General features: G+C 40.6%; 1 protein-coding gene across 5 annotated transcripts in view; it reads right to left on the reverse strand.

Annotated features, from left to right (window-relative positions):
• The window catches only part of LOC101938743 (von Willebrand factor D and EGF domain-containing protein-like), a 251,180-nt gene that overhangs the window by 113,488 nt on the left and 120,271 nt on the right, over positions 1-17,421 (reverse strand). The window lies entirely within an intron of this gene.

Here is a 17,421-nt window from a genome sequence, read left to right on the forward strand (position 1 = left end):
TGCATCCTAGAAAAGCATCTTTCTGTAGGTGTTCAAGGCCCACTTCTGTACATGCCCATTAAGTAATTTTATTCACATGAAAGGTCCCACTGATGTTAATGAGCCCACTCAAATGAATAAAGTTATGCTCTTAAGAGCGTGTAGTATTGGGCCTTTGTATAGCTGTGTGTGTAAGCTGGAAGGGAGGAATTAATAGTGCTAAAAGCAAAAAATCTGAAAAAAAACCTTAATATCCACATTAAAACATTATTTGATGTAACAGAAAAATATACCAAAGTAATAACCAAATAGTTAACAAATTCCAATATTTTTGCAAAGTTTGATGTACATTTTCATATTCTGTCCACATCTGTTTTCTGAGATACTCATGTAGGCTGGGAAAAATGAATTAAGTTGAGATTTTGACCCTCAACATAAAAGTTTCTATTTACAGACTTTACACAGCTTCGTCTGCAAAATAGAGTCATCTCAGTGCATAGGCCATACTCCTTTGGAGACACTAGGAATATCAGCTTGAAGGAAGTAAGAATGTATTTTTAGTACATTTAAGCTCTACCAAAAAACCCTGATCCCAGCGGAATGGCAGCAGCATGTTAAACAGCTACATACTGTACACGGGAAACCTGGACACTATGCTCCCGGGGTTTCAAAAATTGGTAGTGAAGGGACATGAATATGATGGGATCAGAGGGTGTTAGCTCCTAGTACATAAACAACTCTGCGTCACTTGTTATCTTTGTGTGTGTTTGGAGAAAGTATGGGAGCATCTATTATACTGGCCAGTCACAGGAAATGTTCAAAAATTCACAATCAGCTGAATAAGAAAGAAAAATCAGATGGTGGAATGGAAAAGTGGAGTCAGTAACAAGAAGAGGGACTTTGGGAAAAAGAAATGAATATTTTAAAGACAAAAGGCCTGATTTTCTCTCATGTATGCTAGTGCAAATCAGCCCTAACTCATTTGAAGTCAATGAAATTACATGGGTGTAAGGGAGAAGAGAATCAAGTCCATTATCTTCAATTTAGAAGAAAGAAGTCTTCCAAAAGAATCATGCCCATTTAAGAATTGCAGTGTTTCATCATAATAGAATGGTCTTTTGGCCAACAAGGCTTAAATGGTAATCAGTGTGATGTCCACTATTTCCACTATACTCAAGGATATGTCAGCATTTCTTTTAAAAGACAATTTTTTGATAGGTTGCTATAACTTGTCCCATTAAAAATGTATTTCAACCTACACACAGGTATATGTGGTGATTTCCAAAATTACCCCAAGATAAGGTGTTTTGGTTTTAGATTTAAATTACTATAGGAAAACCAACTTCTAAAAATTGGATTCAGTTGATTTATGTGAGGGATATTTTGTGATTTCAGATGACTATTCCCTACTAAAAGCCAGCACTGTCCTATAAAATACCCTACTCTGTTCATCAAGGGTCTAATCTAATTTCAAAGGACCAGATCTACCCCATTTATCTTCATTGAATAGCATCTTACTGTGCAGGCTGTTCTACTGATTTCCATGGGGCTACTAGTAGAATAAAGTACTACCTAACACGAGTGTGGGTGGCAGAGTCTGGGCCAATGAGAGAGAGATGAGACTCCATGAACATCTACTGCCTTTCTGTATAAAAATCAATGTAAATTAAGTTTGAAAAATTAACTATTTTTCCATTCAGTGTTTGGTATGCAGTGTATAGCCTAATTTATGCACAGAGAATGTCCATGACCCAATGCACCATAATGGCCTACTCAGAGCTGCTATGATCTATCATATCTATAAACCACATATTAAATGTGCCAAAGAGTATGTATTTACTTGACAGACTAATGGCCCTTAAATGATTTCCACAGCCCGTCATGATCTGGAGATTAAGGACCATGGAGCTGATAGCAGTGAAAGCACCATATTTATTTCAAAGTCAATATGTTCTCATATAAAATCTCAACCGTAGATTTTTTTAACAAATAAAATCTGAAGATAGCACCCTTCCCCTTAGGACTCAAAGCACTTTCAATCTTCCCTTTTAATTTTCCCTTCTGTTTTGTTCTATAACATAAACAATGAGAGCAAAATAATATGTTTGGTCAGCTTTAAACTTCATTGCCCATGCTATTCCATCCTTGGCTATCTTTGTACTCCATCTTTGGCCAGAGGAGTCAGAAGGGCTTAATAGATCTCATGTGCCATCTGTGCTACAAGACCGTTGAAAGTCTTCATTCCAAAGTTTTCCACTTTGGTAGCTTTAATTCAGCCCCATAGCATTATATAATATAGATTTTGTTTTTCATTAATATTCTGTAATTACAGCTGCAGTAAAAGAACAAGATTTGGGCCCAAATCAGTATGATAAAATTCAAAATGGTCAATATAACTATTTAAAAAATAACACCATGTAACTCAAGTAACTGCTATTATAAGTGACTACAGGGGACCTGTTTGGCTCTGATTCAGAGCTCTAAAAATTCAGCTAGATCCCAACAGCTTCTTAGCAGAAATGCTGAAATCAAGAGGCATATTCACATCTCAGTATACAAGGGTTTAAACACCCGGCTCCTTCACCTTCATATGAGAATGATACATTCCTAAATATGGTGGGTTAGCATTATCTTCTTGTTTTCCTGTAATATGTTTTAAGACATTTATTCTTTTTCTTTGATAGCTGGAATTTTTCCCCCCAGAACTTTCCACATTTGAATTGAAACTTGCAACCAGAGCTCTTAAGGTGTCATTACCTCAGTTAAACTGATTTGTCCTTATTATTCCTCATTACCTTTTATTTTGTAATTGCTCTAGAGAGCTTTATAGAAGCTGCATATAATATCCATCTATGTGTACTTTACTGGTTATGAATTTTTTTATAGTCAATGTGGTCAATGTATAGAAATTGGAGGCGCCAACCTGATTTGTTAACCATGGTAATTGGATTCTCCATTTAATTACAGGTGGTAATGACATTTTAAGCACCTTCTACAGGTGTTGGGAGTTTTTATTAAATGTGAAGCAGCATTAAGAAAGTCTAAGCTTCTGGAGCACTGCCAAATTTCAGAGGTGCCTTTCAACTCTAAATTGCAGTTTTCATTTGAGGATAATTATAACTCTGGCCACCTGGACAGCTCCTTGTTGAAATCAACATTACATGATGAGTAAATCTACAAGAAACATTCAGCTCTAGTGAATTCAAACATGCTTAAATGCTGAATTATTTGAAATGTGTTCTGGGTTGTGTTTTCATTCCTTAAAAATATTATATGCACACCTTATTTTCCTGTACCCTTCAGTGATACACATTTCCAATGTCAGAAACACATTGTCATGTACTGACACTAGGGGTAGGATTTTGGTGAGTGTGAGACAAGAAATTTCAAATATGCTCCTGGTATTTTTCTCTTTGCTGTTATGACAATTTTAAGGCATGCATGCAAATTCTGAGAAAATTTAAGAAAATTATACTATACTTTGTTCTGCAGCTTATGGGTACAGATAGGTTCAGATCAAGGACTCTCCTTCTGCTTCATTATTCATGTACCTTTTCCGCTTTGGTAACTTCTTCCAGAGAGTGGAATTTAAATAAGCACCACAGAGGACAATCTCCATTCCAATATTAACATACACTTTATTGTATTTTGGGTCTTGCACCTCTTAAAGCAAGCGTGAGGCAACTTTGTACTTTCTCCTATAGAAACCCCATTCCATTCTTTCCTCCTCCTTAACTTCTAGACCTTTTATTCTCTGAGTGTATTGTAAATCTGAGGCTTATGCTGTTTGTCCTTGTCCATGAGTGACTGTACAAGTGTTCCTGAACAAGCTAGAATTAGGCATGCGTGACTTGCAAGTCAGTTGGTTGATACTTTTTCTGTTAGCATATACATCTTTACTGGTGTGGGGGGGTATTTTTAGTTCTTTGCCACCAGGAGTGTTTTCTGGTGTGAAAACCTGACCCTACTGATGTCTTTGGGATTTTTCCACTGCAATACTCCCATTGACTTCAGCAGGGACAGGAGTTCACCCTTAGTATCTTAGAAGAGGTTGAGATAAAAAGATAGAGATACTCAGTTCTGAGAACTGAAGATAATATTTTAACTGCTGTTTAACAAACACAGCATTGCTGTTTAAATTGCTCCCTTCTACTGTGTGACACTGTAGCACTCGTCTCTGTGAATAGGTTTTATGCAGGCTTGGCAGAATTTAATTTTTATTTTTTAAAGACGTTTGATGGATAATGCCAATGTTTATTTTTATGAATTTTTTTCTATTTTTATTGATTTGAATTTTCACGGTTGCAGGAAATTGGGGGTGGTCAGACAATTATTTAATGGCAGTAGTAGATGATGAGATTAAAAAAGCTAAAGCTTCATAATAATTAAAACACAAATTGTTAACCTCATGTCAAAGTAAATAGCCTTAAATCAAACTCTAATAAGTTCTCAAGCAGCATTTCCTCGTTTGGCCTATCTGTAAATTTCAATTATTATCGATGGAAATACTTTTTCATTAGTTTGTGTGTGCACAGTGAAACTCACATATACCGATATTTACTGATAAAAATCAAATTCTTCCAAGCCTTATTTTATGTCGAAACACAATCTTCTCTTAACATTTTTGTCCATTAAATGTTAAAAAAAAAAAAAGCCCTATGTCAATGCAATGTTAAACAAGTAGAGATTAAATCATAAAGTCAGTGACTGTAAAAGTTAAACAGCAACATTAACTTTGGCACGTTTATACTAAACACATTAATTTCATAGGGTCATAGATTGCAAGGCCAGAAGGGACCATAATGATCATTTAGTCTGTGCTCCTGTATAACACAGGCCATGGAACTTCCCCAAAACAAATTCTAGACCATCTCTTTTAGAACAAACATCCAATCGCGATTTTAAAATGGTCAGTAATGGCGAATCTACCAAAACTCTTGGTGAATTGTTCCAATGGTTAATTACTGTCACCATTAAAAATTTGCACCTTATTTCCAGTCTGAATGTGTCTACCTTCAGCTTTCAGCCATTGGATTTGTTTATAACTTTCTCTGCTAGACTGAAGAGTCCATTATCAAATACTTGTTGCCTATGTAGGTTCTTATAGACTGTAATCAATTCACCCCTTAACCTTCTCTTTGTTGATCTAGATAGATTGAGCGCCTTACATCTATTGCTATAAGGCAGGATTTCTAATCCTTTTAATCATTCTTGTGGCTTTTCTCTGAACCTTCTCCAATTTATCAACATCCTTCTTGAATGAGACCAGAACTGGACATAGTATTTCAGCAGCAGTCGTACCAGTGCAACATACAGAGGTAACATAACGTCTCTCCTCCTATTCAAGACTCCCCTGTTTGCATCTAAGGCCAGGTCTACACTAACCCCCTAATTCGAACTAAGGTACGGAACTTCAGCTACGTGAATAACGTAGCTGAAGTTCGAAGTACCTTAGTTCGAACTTACCTTAGTCCACACTCGGCAGGCAGGCTCCCCCGTCGACTCCGCGGTACTCCTCTCGCCGAGCTGGAGTACCGCAGTCGACGGCGAGCACTTCCGGGTTCGACTTATCGCGTCCAGACTAGACGCGATAAGTCGAACCCAGAAGTTCGATCGCTCGCCGCCGAACTACCGGGTAAGTGTAGCCAAGGCCTAAGGGTATGTCTACACTACGAAATTAGGTCGATATTATAGAAGTCGATTTTTAGAAATCGATTTTATACAGTCGATTGTGTATGTCCACACTAAGCATATTAAGTCAGTGGAGTGCATCATCACTACCGTGGCTAGCATCGACTTACAGAGCAGTGCACTGTGGGTAGCTATCCCACAGTTCCCGCAGTCTCCCCTGCCCATTGGAATTCTGGGTTAAGCTCTCAATGCCTGATGGGGCAAAAACATTGTCGCGGGTGGTTTTGGGTACATGTCATCAGTCGCCCCTCCCTCAGTGAAAGCAACGGCAGACAATCGTTTCGCGCCTTTTTTCCGCGCAGATGCCATACCACGGCAAGCGTGCAGCCCGCTCAGATGAGCTCACTGACACCGCCGCTGTTGTGTCCTGGGTGCTGCTGGCAGCAGACAGTGCAGTAGGACTGCTAACCGTCATCCTCCACCGTGTCTGCTGCAACTCTGCTCTCCTGCTCTTGCCTCGATAGCGAATTTCTCCATGTTGTCTGTCATGGGCTCCCAGGTATGTGTGTTCTTCCTCAAGAAATGTGTGCGGTGCTATCCGTTGTCCTCCACCACTTCCGCTGCAACTCTGCTCTCCTGCTCTCCTGCAGACACCATACCACGGCAAGCATGGAGCCCGCTCAGCTCACCGCTGCTGCAGTGAGCATTGTAAACACCTCGCATATTATCCTACAGTATGTGCAGAACCTGCAAAAGCAGGCGAGGAGGCGATGACAGCGCAATCATGATAGTGATGAGGACATGGACACAGACTTCTCTCAAAGCACGGGCCCTGGCAATTTGGACATCATGGTGGTAATGGGGCAGGTTCATGCCATGGAACGCCAATTCTGGGCCCGGGAAACAAGCACAGACTGGTGGGACCGCATAGTGTCTGCAAAACTTTCGCATGCGTAAGGGCACTTTCATGGAACTTTGTGACTTGCTTTCTTCTGCCCTGAAGCGCAAGAATACCAAGATGAGAGCAGCCCTCACAGTTGAGAAGCGAGTGGTGATAGCCTTCTGGAAGCTTACAATGCCAGACAGCTACCAGTCAGTCAGGAATCAATTTGGAGTGGGCAAATCTACTGTGGCGGCTGCTGTGATCCAAATAGCCAACGCAATTACTGAGCTGCTGCTATCAAGGGTAGTGACTCTGGGAATCGTGCACATCATAGTGGATGGCTTTGCTGCAATGGGGTTCCATAACTGTGGTGGAGCATTTAAAAGGAGGGGCTGCGGTTTTCGCGTGAATGTACAGCACAATCCAAATGCACCCCCTCACACACACCCAATTCTCTGGGATGATCACTTCACCCCCCCCACACCTCATGGCTAGTATCAAGGAATATCCCTGTCAGCCAAACACGAACAGCTCAGCATGAATGGGCCTCCCCCCACCACGTGGCTAACAGCAGGGATGTTGCTTGAATGCCACCAAAGCCCGGGCCCATTCGCTGCAATGTTTTGTTCTGCAATGATTCCAGACTACTTGCTACTGGCTCGGTGTGGTAAATTAATCATTAAACACACTTGCTTTTAAACCCTGTATTATATTTACAAAGGTACACTCACCAGAAGTGCCTTCTCTGGCTTCATGGTCCGGGATCCCGCCTTGGGAGGGTTGGGAGGGTATTGGCTCCAGAGTGATGAACAGTTCCTGCCGGGGAGAAGGGATTCTCCGCTTGCCTGCTGTGCGCTATCCTCAACCTCCTCCTCATCATCATCCACAAAATACTCATCCCTGTTGCATAAGACCCCCCCCCTTTCAGGTGTCCACGGACAGTGGTGGGGTAGTGGTAGGGGCCACCCCTAGAATTGCATGCAGCTCATCATAGAACCGCCATGTAGGGGGCTCTGACCCAGAGCGACCATTTGCATCCTTTGTTTTTTGGTAGGCTTGCCTCAGCTCGTTAACTTTCACGTGGCACAGCTGTGTGTCCCTGTTGTAGCCTCTGTCCATCATGCCCTTGGAGATTTTGGAAAATATATTGGCATTTTGTCTTTTGGAACGAAGTTCTGCCTGCACGGATTCTTCTCCCCATACAGCGATCAGATCCAGTACCTCCCGTTCGGTCAATGCTGGAGCTCTTTTGCGATTCTGGGACTCCATTGTCACGTGTGCTGATAAGCTCTGCATGGTCACCTGTGCTGATCAGCTTGCCATGCTGGCCAAACAGGAAATGAAATTCCAAAGTTCACGGGGCTTTTCCTGTCTATCTGGCCAGTGCATCTCAGTTGAGAGCGCTGTCCAGAGCGGTCACAATGGAGCACTCTGGGATAGCTCCCACAGGCCAATACCGTCAAATTGCGTCCACACTACCCCAAGTTCGACCCAGCGAGGTCGATTTTAGTGCTAAACCCCTTGCTGGGGAGGAGTACAGAAATTGATTTAAAGAGCCCTTTAAGTCAACAAAACAGGCTTGGTCATGTGGACAGGTGCAGGGTTAAAATGACCTAACACTGCTAAATTCGACCTAAACTTGTAGTGTAGACCAGGGCTAAAGATGGCGTACTCTTTTCTGGCCAAAGTCTGAGTGTCGGTGGGAGCTCATGTTCAGCTGATTATCCACCTCCACCCCTCCAATTTTTTTCATAGTTACTGCTTCCTGGATAGAATCCACCATCCTGTAAGCATAATCAACATTCTTTGTTCCTAGATGTATGTATTTAGTACATTTAGCTGTAATAAAATGCATATTGTTTGTTTCCACCAAGTTTACCAAGTGATCTAGATCACTCTATATTAGTGACCTGTCCTCTTCATTATTTTCCACCCCCACCCCAATTTTTATGCAATCTGCAAACTTTATCACTGATGACTTTGTTTTCCTCTAGGCTATTGATAAAAATGTTAAATAGCAGGACCGCACTAGAAACACACTCGCTCAATGATTCCCTATTTATAATTACATTTTGAGACCTATCAAATAGCCAGCTTTTATTCCATGTAATGGGTAATGTCTGCTATAGACCACCAGACCAGGGGGATGAGGTGGATGAGGCTTTCTTCCGGCAACTAACAGAAGTTGCTAGATCGCAGGCCCTGGTTCTCATGGGAGACTTTAATCACCCTGATATCTGCTGGGAGAGCAATACAGCGGTGCACAGACAATCCAGGAAGTTTTTGGAAAGTGTAGGGGACAATTTCCTGCTGCAAGTGCTGGAGGAACCAACTAGGGGCAGAGCTTTTCTTGACCTGCTGCTCACAAACAGGAAAGAATTAGTAGGGGAAGCAAAAGTGGATGGGAACCTGGGAGGCAGTGACCATGAGATGGTCGAGTTCAGGATCCTGACACAAGGAAGAAAGGAGAGCAGCAGAATATGGACCCTGGACTTCAGAAAAGCAGACTTTGACTCCCTCAGGGAACAGATGGGCAGGGTCCTCTGGGAGAATAACATGAAGGGCAAAGGGGTCCAGGAGAGCTGGCTGTATTTTAAAGAATCCTTATTGCGGTTGCAAGAAGAAACCATCCCGCTGTGTAGAAAGAATAGTAAATATGGCAGGCGACCAGCTTGGCTTAACAGTGAAATCCTTGCTGACCTTAAACGCAAAAAAGAAGCTTACAAGAAGTGGAAGATTGGACAAATGACCAGGGAGGAGTATAAAAATATCGCTCAGGCATGCAAGAGTGAAATCAGGAAGGTCAAATCGCACTTGGAGTTGCAGCTAGCAAGAGATGTTAAGAGTAACAAGAAGGGTTTCTTCAGGTATGTTAGCAACTAGAAGAAAGTCAAGGAAAGTGTGGGCCCCTTACTGAATGAGGGAGGCCAACCTAGTGACAGAGGATGTGGAAAAAGCTAATGTACTCAATGCTTTTTTTGCCTCTGTCTTCACAAACAAGGTCAGCTCCCAGACTGCTGGACTGGGCAGCACAGTATGGGGAGGAGGTGACCAGCCCTCCGTGGAGAAAGAAGTGGTTCGGGACTATTTAGAAAAACTGGATGAGCACAAATCCATGGGGCCGGATGTGCTGCATCCGAGGGTGCTAAAGGAGTTGGCGGATGTGATTGCGGAGCCATTGGCCATCATCTTTGAAAACTCATGGCGATTGGGGGAGGTCCCGGATGACTGGAAAAAGACTAATGTAGTGCCCATCTTTAAAAAAGGGAAGAAGGAGGATCCGGGGAACTACAGGCCAGTCAGCCTCACCTCAGTCCCTGGAAAAATCATGGAGCAGGTCCTCAAGGAATCAATTATGAAACACTTAGAGGAAAGGAAAGTGATCAGGAACAGTCAGCATGGATTCACCAAGGGGAAGTTGTGCCTGAGTAACCTAATTGCCTTCTATGATGAGATAACTGGCTCTGTGGATGAGGGGAAAGCAGTGGATGTGTTATTCCTTGACTTTAGCAAAGCTTTTGATATGGTCTCCCGCAGTATTCTTGCCGCCAAGTTAAAGAAGTATGGGCTGGATGAATAGACTGTAAGGTGGATAGAAAGCTGGCTAGATTGTCGGGCTCAATGGGTAGTGATCAATGGCTCCATGTCTAGTTGGCAGCCGGTTTCAAGCAGAGTGCCCCAAGGGTCGGTCCTGGGGCCGGTTTTGTTTAATATCTTTATTAATGATCTGGAGGATGGTGTGGACTGCACTCTCAGCAAATTTGCAGATGACACTAAAGTGGGAGGCGTGGTAGATACACTGGAGGGTAGGGATCGGATACAAAGGGACCTAGACAAATTAGAGGATTGGGCCAAAAAAAAACCTGATGAGGTTCAACAAGGACAAGTGCAGAGTCCTGCACTTAGGATGGAAGAATCCCATGCACTGCTACAGACTAGGGACCGAATGGCTAGGTAGCAGTTCTACAGAAAAGGACCTAGGGTTCACAGTGGACGAGAAGCTGGATATGAGTCAACAGTGTGCTCTTGTTGCCAAGAAGGCTAACAGCATTTTGGGCTGTATAAGTAGGGGCATTGCCAGCAGATCGAGGAACGTGATCGTTCCCCTTTATTCGACATTGGTAAGGCCTCATCTGGAGTACTGTGTCCAGTTTTGGGTCCCACACTACAAGAAGGATGTGGAAAAATTGGAAAGAGTCCAGCGGAGGGCAACAAAAATGATTAGGGGTCTGGAGCACATGACTTATGAGGAGAGGCTGAGGGAACTGGGATTGTTTAGTCTCCAGAAGAGAAGAATGAGGGGGGATTTGATAGCTGCTTTCAACTACCTGAAGGGGGGTTCCAAAGAGGATGGAGCTCGGCTGTTCTCAGTGGTGGCAGATGACAGAACAAGGAGCAATGGTCTCAAGTTGCAGTGGGGGAAGTCTAGGTTGGATATTAGGAAACACTATTTCACTAGGAGGGTGGTGAAGCACTGGAATGCGTTACCTAGGGAGGTGGTGGAATCTCCTTCCTTGGAGGTTTTTAAGGCCCGGCTTGACAAAGCCCTGGCTGGGATGATTTGGTTGGAAATTGGTCCTGCTTTGAGCAGGGGGTTGGACTAGATGACCTCCTGAGGTCCCTTCCAACCCTGATATTCTATGATTCTACCAAGTTAATTTTATATCTTTATAGTTTTTTTTTTAATCAAAATGTGTGTTAGCAAGTCAAACACCTTAAAGAACTCCAAATAGATTTCTTCAATGCTATTGTCTTTATCAACCAATGCTCTAGTTCAAACAGAAATTAATTCCAGAAAGTCCTATAACATGTGTCAAGCAAGAAGTCAAACTAGATGATCACATTTGTTCCTTCTGGCCTTATTATCTATGAATATTGTGGAGATGAAGTAGCCTCTACAGAAGTTCCCCGACTTACGCAAGTGTTCCATTTCGGAATGCCTTGCGTAAGTCGAATTTTGCATAAGTCGGGAACGTATCTCCGACAATTATGCAAAAAAAAAAAAAAAAAAGAGCTTACGGCACTTACGGCACTTTTTCCATAAGTCCGGATTTCCCTAAGTTGGGTTTGTGTAACCCGAGGAGCATCTGTATATATTTAAGATTGCAACCAACTTCCATTGGAAAGGCCTGTTTTTTCTCCCCTAGAAATTTGGCTGAAAAATTAATTAAGCTTGAAAAATTATAGAATTACTCTGAAGAAAAAGGAGAAAAGTTCTGCAAAATGGGAAACATGAGTTAAGTCATTAAAATATTATTTTAATTTGACTTCTGACATTTATCTAATATTTCTTTTATTCCCTGTAGTTCAAAATCAGTTTGTTCCTACCTCTTCAAACTTTAAATCTTCCTGAAAACTCATATACCAGCTATATTTGAAAAAAATAGAAATAGTTAAACAGAGGAATTAACAGTCTTTTGTTGTGGATAATTTTGGGCCCAAACTTGCTCCCACTGCTTTTAATAACAATTATAGCCAAATCCTGCTATTGATGTAATTGTGTGTTTTTGACACTGAGTTCAGTGGGAATAAGACTGAATGCAATATGTATATGTTACACACAAACAAAACTACATTAAAAGAACATTATCAAGGTTGCAAAGCACTCAAAATTAAGGAAATGCAAGAATTAAGATTCCCTTAATCATTAGTCTGTGCTAAAGTCTTAGCAGTGGCCACTGAACATGTTTAGAAGTAATTTTCAACAGTATGTTCCTCAACCCAAACAAAGGTTTCAGTCCTGAAAAAGGACTATCTTTATGCAAAACTTCAAACTACAGGATTAGCCATTTCTCTGTAGTCTGATTCAGCACTAGCAAAAACATATATTCGTTCTACTTATCCCATAACTGAAAAAGTCCAAAGGACTTTGTCAACGTGTTCTTTAAATCATTTTTGGGAAGAGACCAAATATAGACATTCACAACCCCAAAGGTAAATGTTTCAGAAAATTGTGTGTGTGAAAACAGACAGGAATTCTGTGAACTTCTTCACAAACTGTGCTACATGACCAATTCTAGTTGCTTGCTATAACTGGAGTTATGTTTAAGGTAGAACTGATCGAAAAATATTTTCTATTTCTGTGAAAACTTAAATGAAAATAAGAATTTCATTTTTGCCAAAATGTTTCTTCAAAGATATTCACTGAGAAACTGAAAATGTCTCTTTTCTTCAACAACATCCAAAAAACCCAACAAAAATGTTGGCTGAAAACCTACATTTTTCAGGCTTTAAATATTTTTTTTTTGCTTTTGGTGGTCCCAGACTGCACATCTTCAACTGATAACGCTGTCCTCAGTAGCCAAAAAATCTTACCGTGTTATAGGTGAAACCGCGTTATATCGAACTTGCTTTGATCCGCCGGAGTGCACAGCCCCGCCCCCTTGGAGCGCTGCTTTACCGCGTTATATCCGAATTTGTGTTATATCCGGTCACGTTGTATGGGGTAGAGGTGTGTGTGTGTATATATATATATATATATATATATACTTGGTTTTTGGCAATCAAAAACTAAAACAATTGAGAGTTTCAGTTTTACAATGAAAATAAAAAATGAGTGGAAAATGATCATTCCCCATGGAAATTTCCATTTTGACCAAAAAAAAAAAAGTTTCAAATGAAAAATTTCAACCAGCTTTAGTTTCAGGTTGTAAGAATAGCTGGGAGCATATAGAGTGCTGCCAACCAGTGGGTAAACAGATTTTTAAATTTGAAACAGTTCTTGGTTCAGTCATGTTTGTGTCCCTGCAAATACAGGATTTGTAAATATTTATGCAAAAAAGATTTTTGTTCATATTAATGTTTGGGAAATGACAATTCTTCATATAAATACCAGGATTCAGGAATTAAAACCCTTCAGAAAGGCTTCACAGGACCCAGGGATTGTCCATATGAATCAGATTGCATGAGTAGGGTCTAAAATCAATCTGCTGGCAAGCAATTCACAAATGAAAAAAAATGCTAAATTTCTCAGATAAGTTATTTGCAATTAATAGTCTGACCACACCTAGTAAGACTGTGTTGTGTAGCTGTTTGTTTTTAACTTTTTTTCTATTGATGTGAGTAGCTATTAGATGTTTATGGATTGGGTATATCGGTATTTTGTGGGTGACTGTTGCTTTAAGTCCAAAGAGACTGCTTGCTGTTTCTGAGAAGGCAGCATGTATAATCTCACTGGTATTGTGGAAAATGGAAAAAGCAAATGTTAAAGGTTCCCCAGGTCAGCTGCATCTGCTTGTTTTTGTTTGTTAGGGATTTTTCTTTTTTCAAAAGAAAAATGTGCAGTAGTGACTCACTTTGGCAATATTTACTCCTTTATAGTTTGATGCTCCCCCATTTTTGTGTCTTTTCTTTGCCCTCTCTAGCTTGTGTAACTATAAAGCACTCTAGGATGGATGACTGCAATAAAATGTTTTAGACAATTTCTTGTATAAAAGTATCAAAGGGGTAGCCGGGTTAGTCTGTATCCACAAAAACAACGAGGACTCCTTGTTGTCTTTGTATAAAAGTAGTACTTTGCACTTCTGTAGTTGCTTTTGTCCATGGATTTCAAAGCACTTTATAAATGTTAATTACATAAAAAATATGATCCAGGCTCTTAGTTGCAGCTGAGAAATGTACAGTGGAGGAGGTTGCACAAGGAAACACTATTTACTATACTAAAGAACAGAATGATCAGATACATAGATGAACATGATTTGTTGAGGGAAGGGTCAACATGGCTGGTATAAAGGGAAATCATGTCTCACCAATCTATTAGAATTCTTAGAGGGGGCAATAAATTTGTGGAGATGGATGATCCAGTAGATATGGTGTACTTGGACTTTCAGAAAGCATTTGACAAGGCCCCTCACCAAAGGCTCTTAAACAAAGTAAGCAATCATAGGATAAGAGGGAAGGTCCTCTCATGGATCAGTAAGACAGGAAACATTTATGGTAGGAATAAATGGTCAGTTTTCAGAATGGAGAGAGGTAAATAGTGGGTTCCCTCAGGGATCTGAGGGTCCTCCAGGGGTATATGCTATTCAACATACTCATGAATGATCTAGAAAAAAGGGTAAACCGTGAGGTGGCAAGTTTGCAGGTGATACAAAATTACTCAAGATAGTTACATCCAAAGCTGACTGTGAAAAGTTACAAAGGGATCTCACAAACTCGGTTAGTGGGCAAGAAAATTGCAGTTAAAATTCAATGTTGATAAAAGTTAAGTAATGCACATTGGAAAACATAACCCCAACTATCCACACACAATGATGGGTTCTAAATTAGCTGTTACCACTCAAGAAAGAGATCTTGCAGTCATTGTGGATCGTTCTCTGAAAATATCTGTTTAATGTGCAGCAGCAGTCAAAAAAGCTAACAGAATGTTAGGAACCATTAGGAAATGGATAGATAAGAAGACAGAAAACATGATTGTGCCACTATATAAATCCATGGTATGCCCATACCTTGAATACTGTATACAGTTCTGGTAGCTTTATCTCAAAAACATATACTAGATTTGGAAAAAGTACAGAGAAGGACAACCAAAATGATTAGGGGTATGGAACAACTTCCATAGGAGAAGAGATTAAAAAAACTGGCACTGTTCAGTTTGGAAACAAGGTGATTAAAGGGGGATATAACTGAGGTCTATAAAATCATGAGTGGTGTGGAGAAAGTGAATAAGGAAGTATTATTTACTCCTTCACATAACACAAGAACCAGGGGTCACCCAATGAGATTAATAGGCAGCAGGTTTAAAACAAATAAAAAGAAGTACTTCTTCACACAACACATAGTAAAGTTGTGTAACCCATTGCTAGGGGATGTTGTGATGGTCAAAACTATAACTGGGTTCAAAAAAGAATTTGATAAGTTCATGGAGGATAGGTGTATCAATGGCTATTAGCCAAGATGATATGGGGTGCAACCCCATGCTCTGGGTGTCCCTAAGTCTCTGACTGCCAGGTGCTGTGACTGGGGATGGATCACTTGATAATTGCTCTGTTCTGTTCATTCTCTCTGACATTGGCCACTTTCAGAAAAGAGGATGCTGGGATAGATGGACCATTTGTCTGACCCAGTATGGCCATTCTTTCTTACATATATGCAATATAGATTCACAGATAGCTTCAGTGTGTTGGTTTTTAGATGAAATGTGATGAAATTCTGAGAAAAGTACCTGGGAAAGTGGTAACAGAAAATGGCCTTCTGTGGGTTTTTTAGAAACACAGATGTGATATGAATGTTAATTTTATACCTAGGATAGTGAATTCATGTCCAGCAGCAAACTGGATATGAGATTTACATTTTCCAAACTGCCATTGTGTGAACTGGCCCTTTAAGGTGTTACAGCTCAGCCAAGTGTGCCAATTTTAACCCAGGACTGAGTACAAGGGGCATGTGATGGGGGGCATGTGACTAAGAAACAGGCCTTCTGGAAGATAAAAGGGAGCCTGTGGTCATTCGGGGAGTGACTTCAGGGAGTGCAGACCTCTATTTAAGAAAAGCTAGTGAAGAGCCAATGAGGAGGCCTAGGTCGAGAAACTGAACTTCTAGGTAGAAGGTCTGGGGGAGAACCTGCAGGGAGGAGGAGGAGCATGCCTCTGCAGGAACAGGACTATGAATCCTGCATCAAGGGTGGGGGACAGCTAGTAAGCTAGATGGAAGATTTGTAGTGTTTTGAACTTATTATAGTAATAAACCAAAGTCCCCAAAGGGAGGAGTTATTGAGAAAACACCCACTGGAGTTTGATTGAGCCACAAATCAAACAGTAAATACATAGGGATGTCTATCAGTTTGTGTTTGCAGCAATTGATGTGCATTCTTGTTTTCAATTGCTGCCATTCTGTGCTGTCTCAGGCTCTTTCCTCTAGTTTGTTGCTTGTTAGCAGGCAATGCAATATTCCCAAATAAAGCCATATATTACCGCTACCACCATTTATTACTTGATAGGTAGTATTGCTGACTCAAAAACCAGAAGGGACTTCTAAAAATCTCCCCCTATCTCTCTCTTGAATTTTATCCATAGGAAAAAATCTGTTCAAAACAATTTCCCCACATAGATTGAAGCTGGGCAAAATAGAAAAAGACATGAAACATTTGGTCAGGAAAACTTTGCAAAATCCAGCAAATAAATTATGCACCAAACATAATTTATTAATATTGTATCAGCTGGACAAACCCTGAACAATAACTGAACAAACCCTCTGTTTAAACAAGCAAAAGTTGTTCAGTAAACTACGGTGTAAATATTATTAGCCCAGCATTACCACAAACAAAAAAAAGTTTTCATGTTTGTATTACATTAAGTCAAAACTCTTAAGCACATGTTTAACTTGAAGCACATGAGTCTTCTCTCCTTATTCATAAATGCACTTATGTGTTTACATCTTGCATTACTAAGTTTAAGTATGTGCTTGAACAAACTGCTGAATTGGAGCTTAAATTTCTAATTTACACCTCTATCTTGCAATCATTTATGCACGTGCATATCTTTAAGCACTGTAAGTAGTCACATTGCCACTGTTCCTCATTTACACTGAGAGGCCTGAGGTTAAATGAGAATCAAACCCATAAACTCAGTGGGCTACTTATGTGCCTAAATCTAAGTATGTGCATAAGTGTTTGTATAATCAGGACCTTTGGGCCAAATTATGTCCACAGAAGCATGTTAACACCAAGCAACATCTATATAAGTCCTGTGAACATATCTGAAGTTAAAATTGATCCCATAGCTAGTTACAGGGTCATTTAACTTTGCAAACATTCCTTATTCCTCTGGCTGCTTTGGACTACTATAATATTGGAAATTCATTTACAAATGTTACTTTCTGATGGCAAAGAAGAAAGAGCCATCTATGCAGAGCTAGCATGTGTATCGACCACCGTGTTAGCAGGACCCTTTTTGGCAGCAGTGTGTTTGTCGGTGTGCAGGTGACAGATC

The sequence above is a fragment of the Chrysemys picta genome, chromosome 11 (assembly GCF_011386835.1).
Source record: "Chrysemys picta bellii isolate R12L10 chromosome 11, ASM1138683v2, whole genome shotgun sequence".
Lineage (NCBI taxonomy): Eukaryota > Metazoa > Chordata > Testudines > Emydidae > Chrysemys > Chrysemys picta.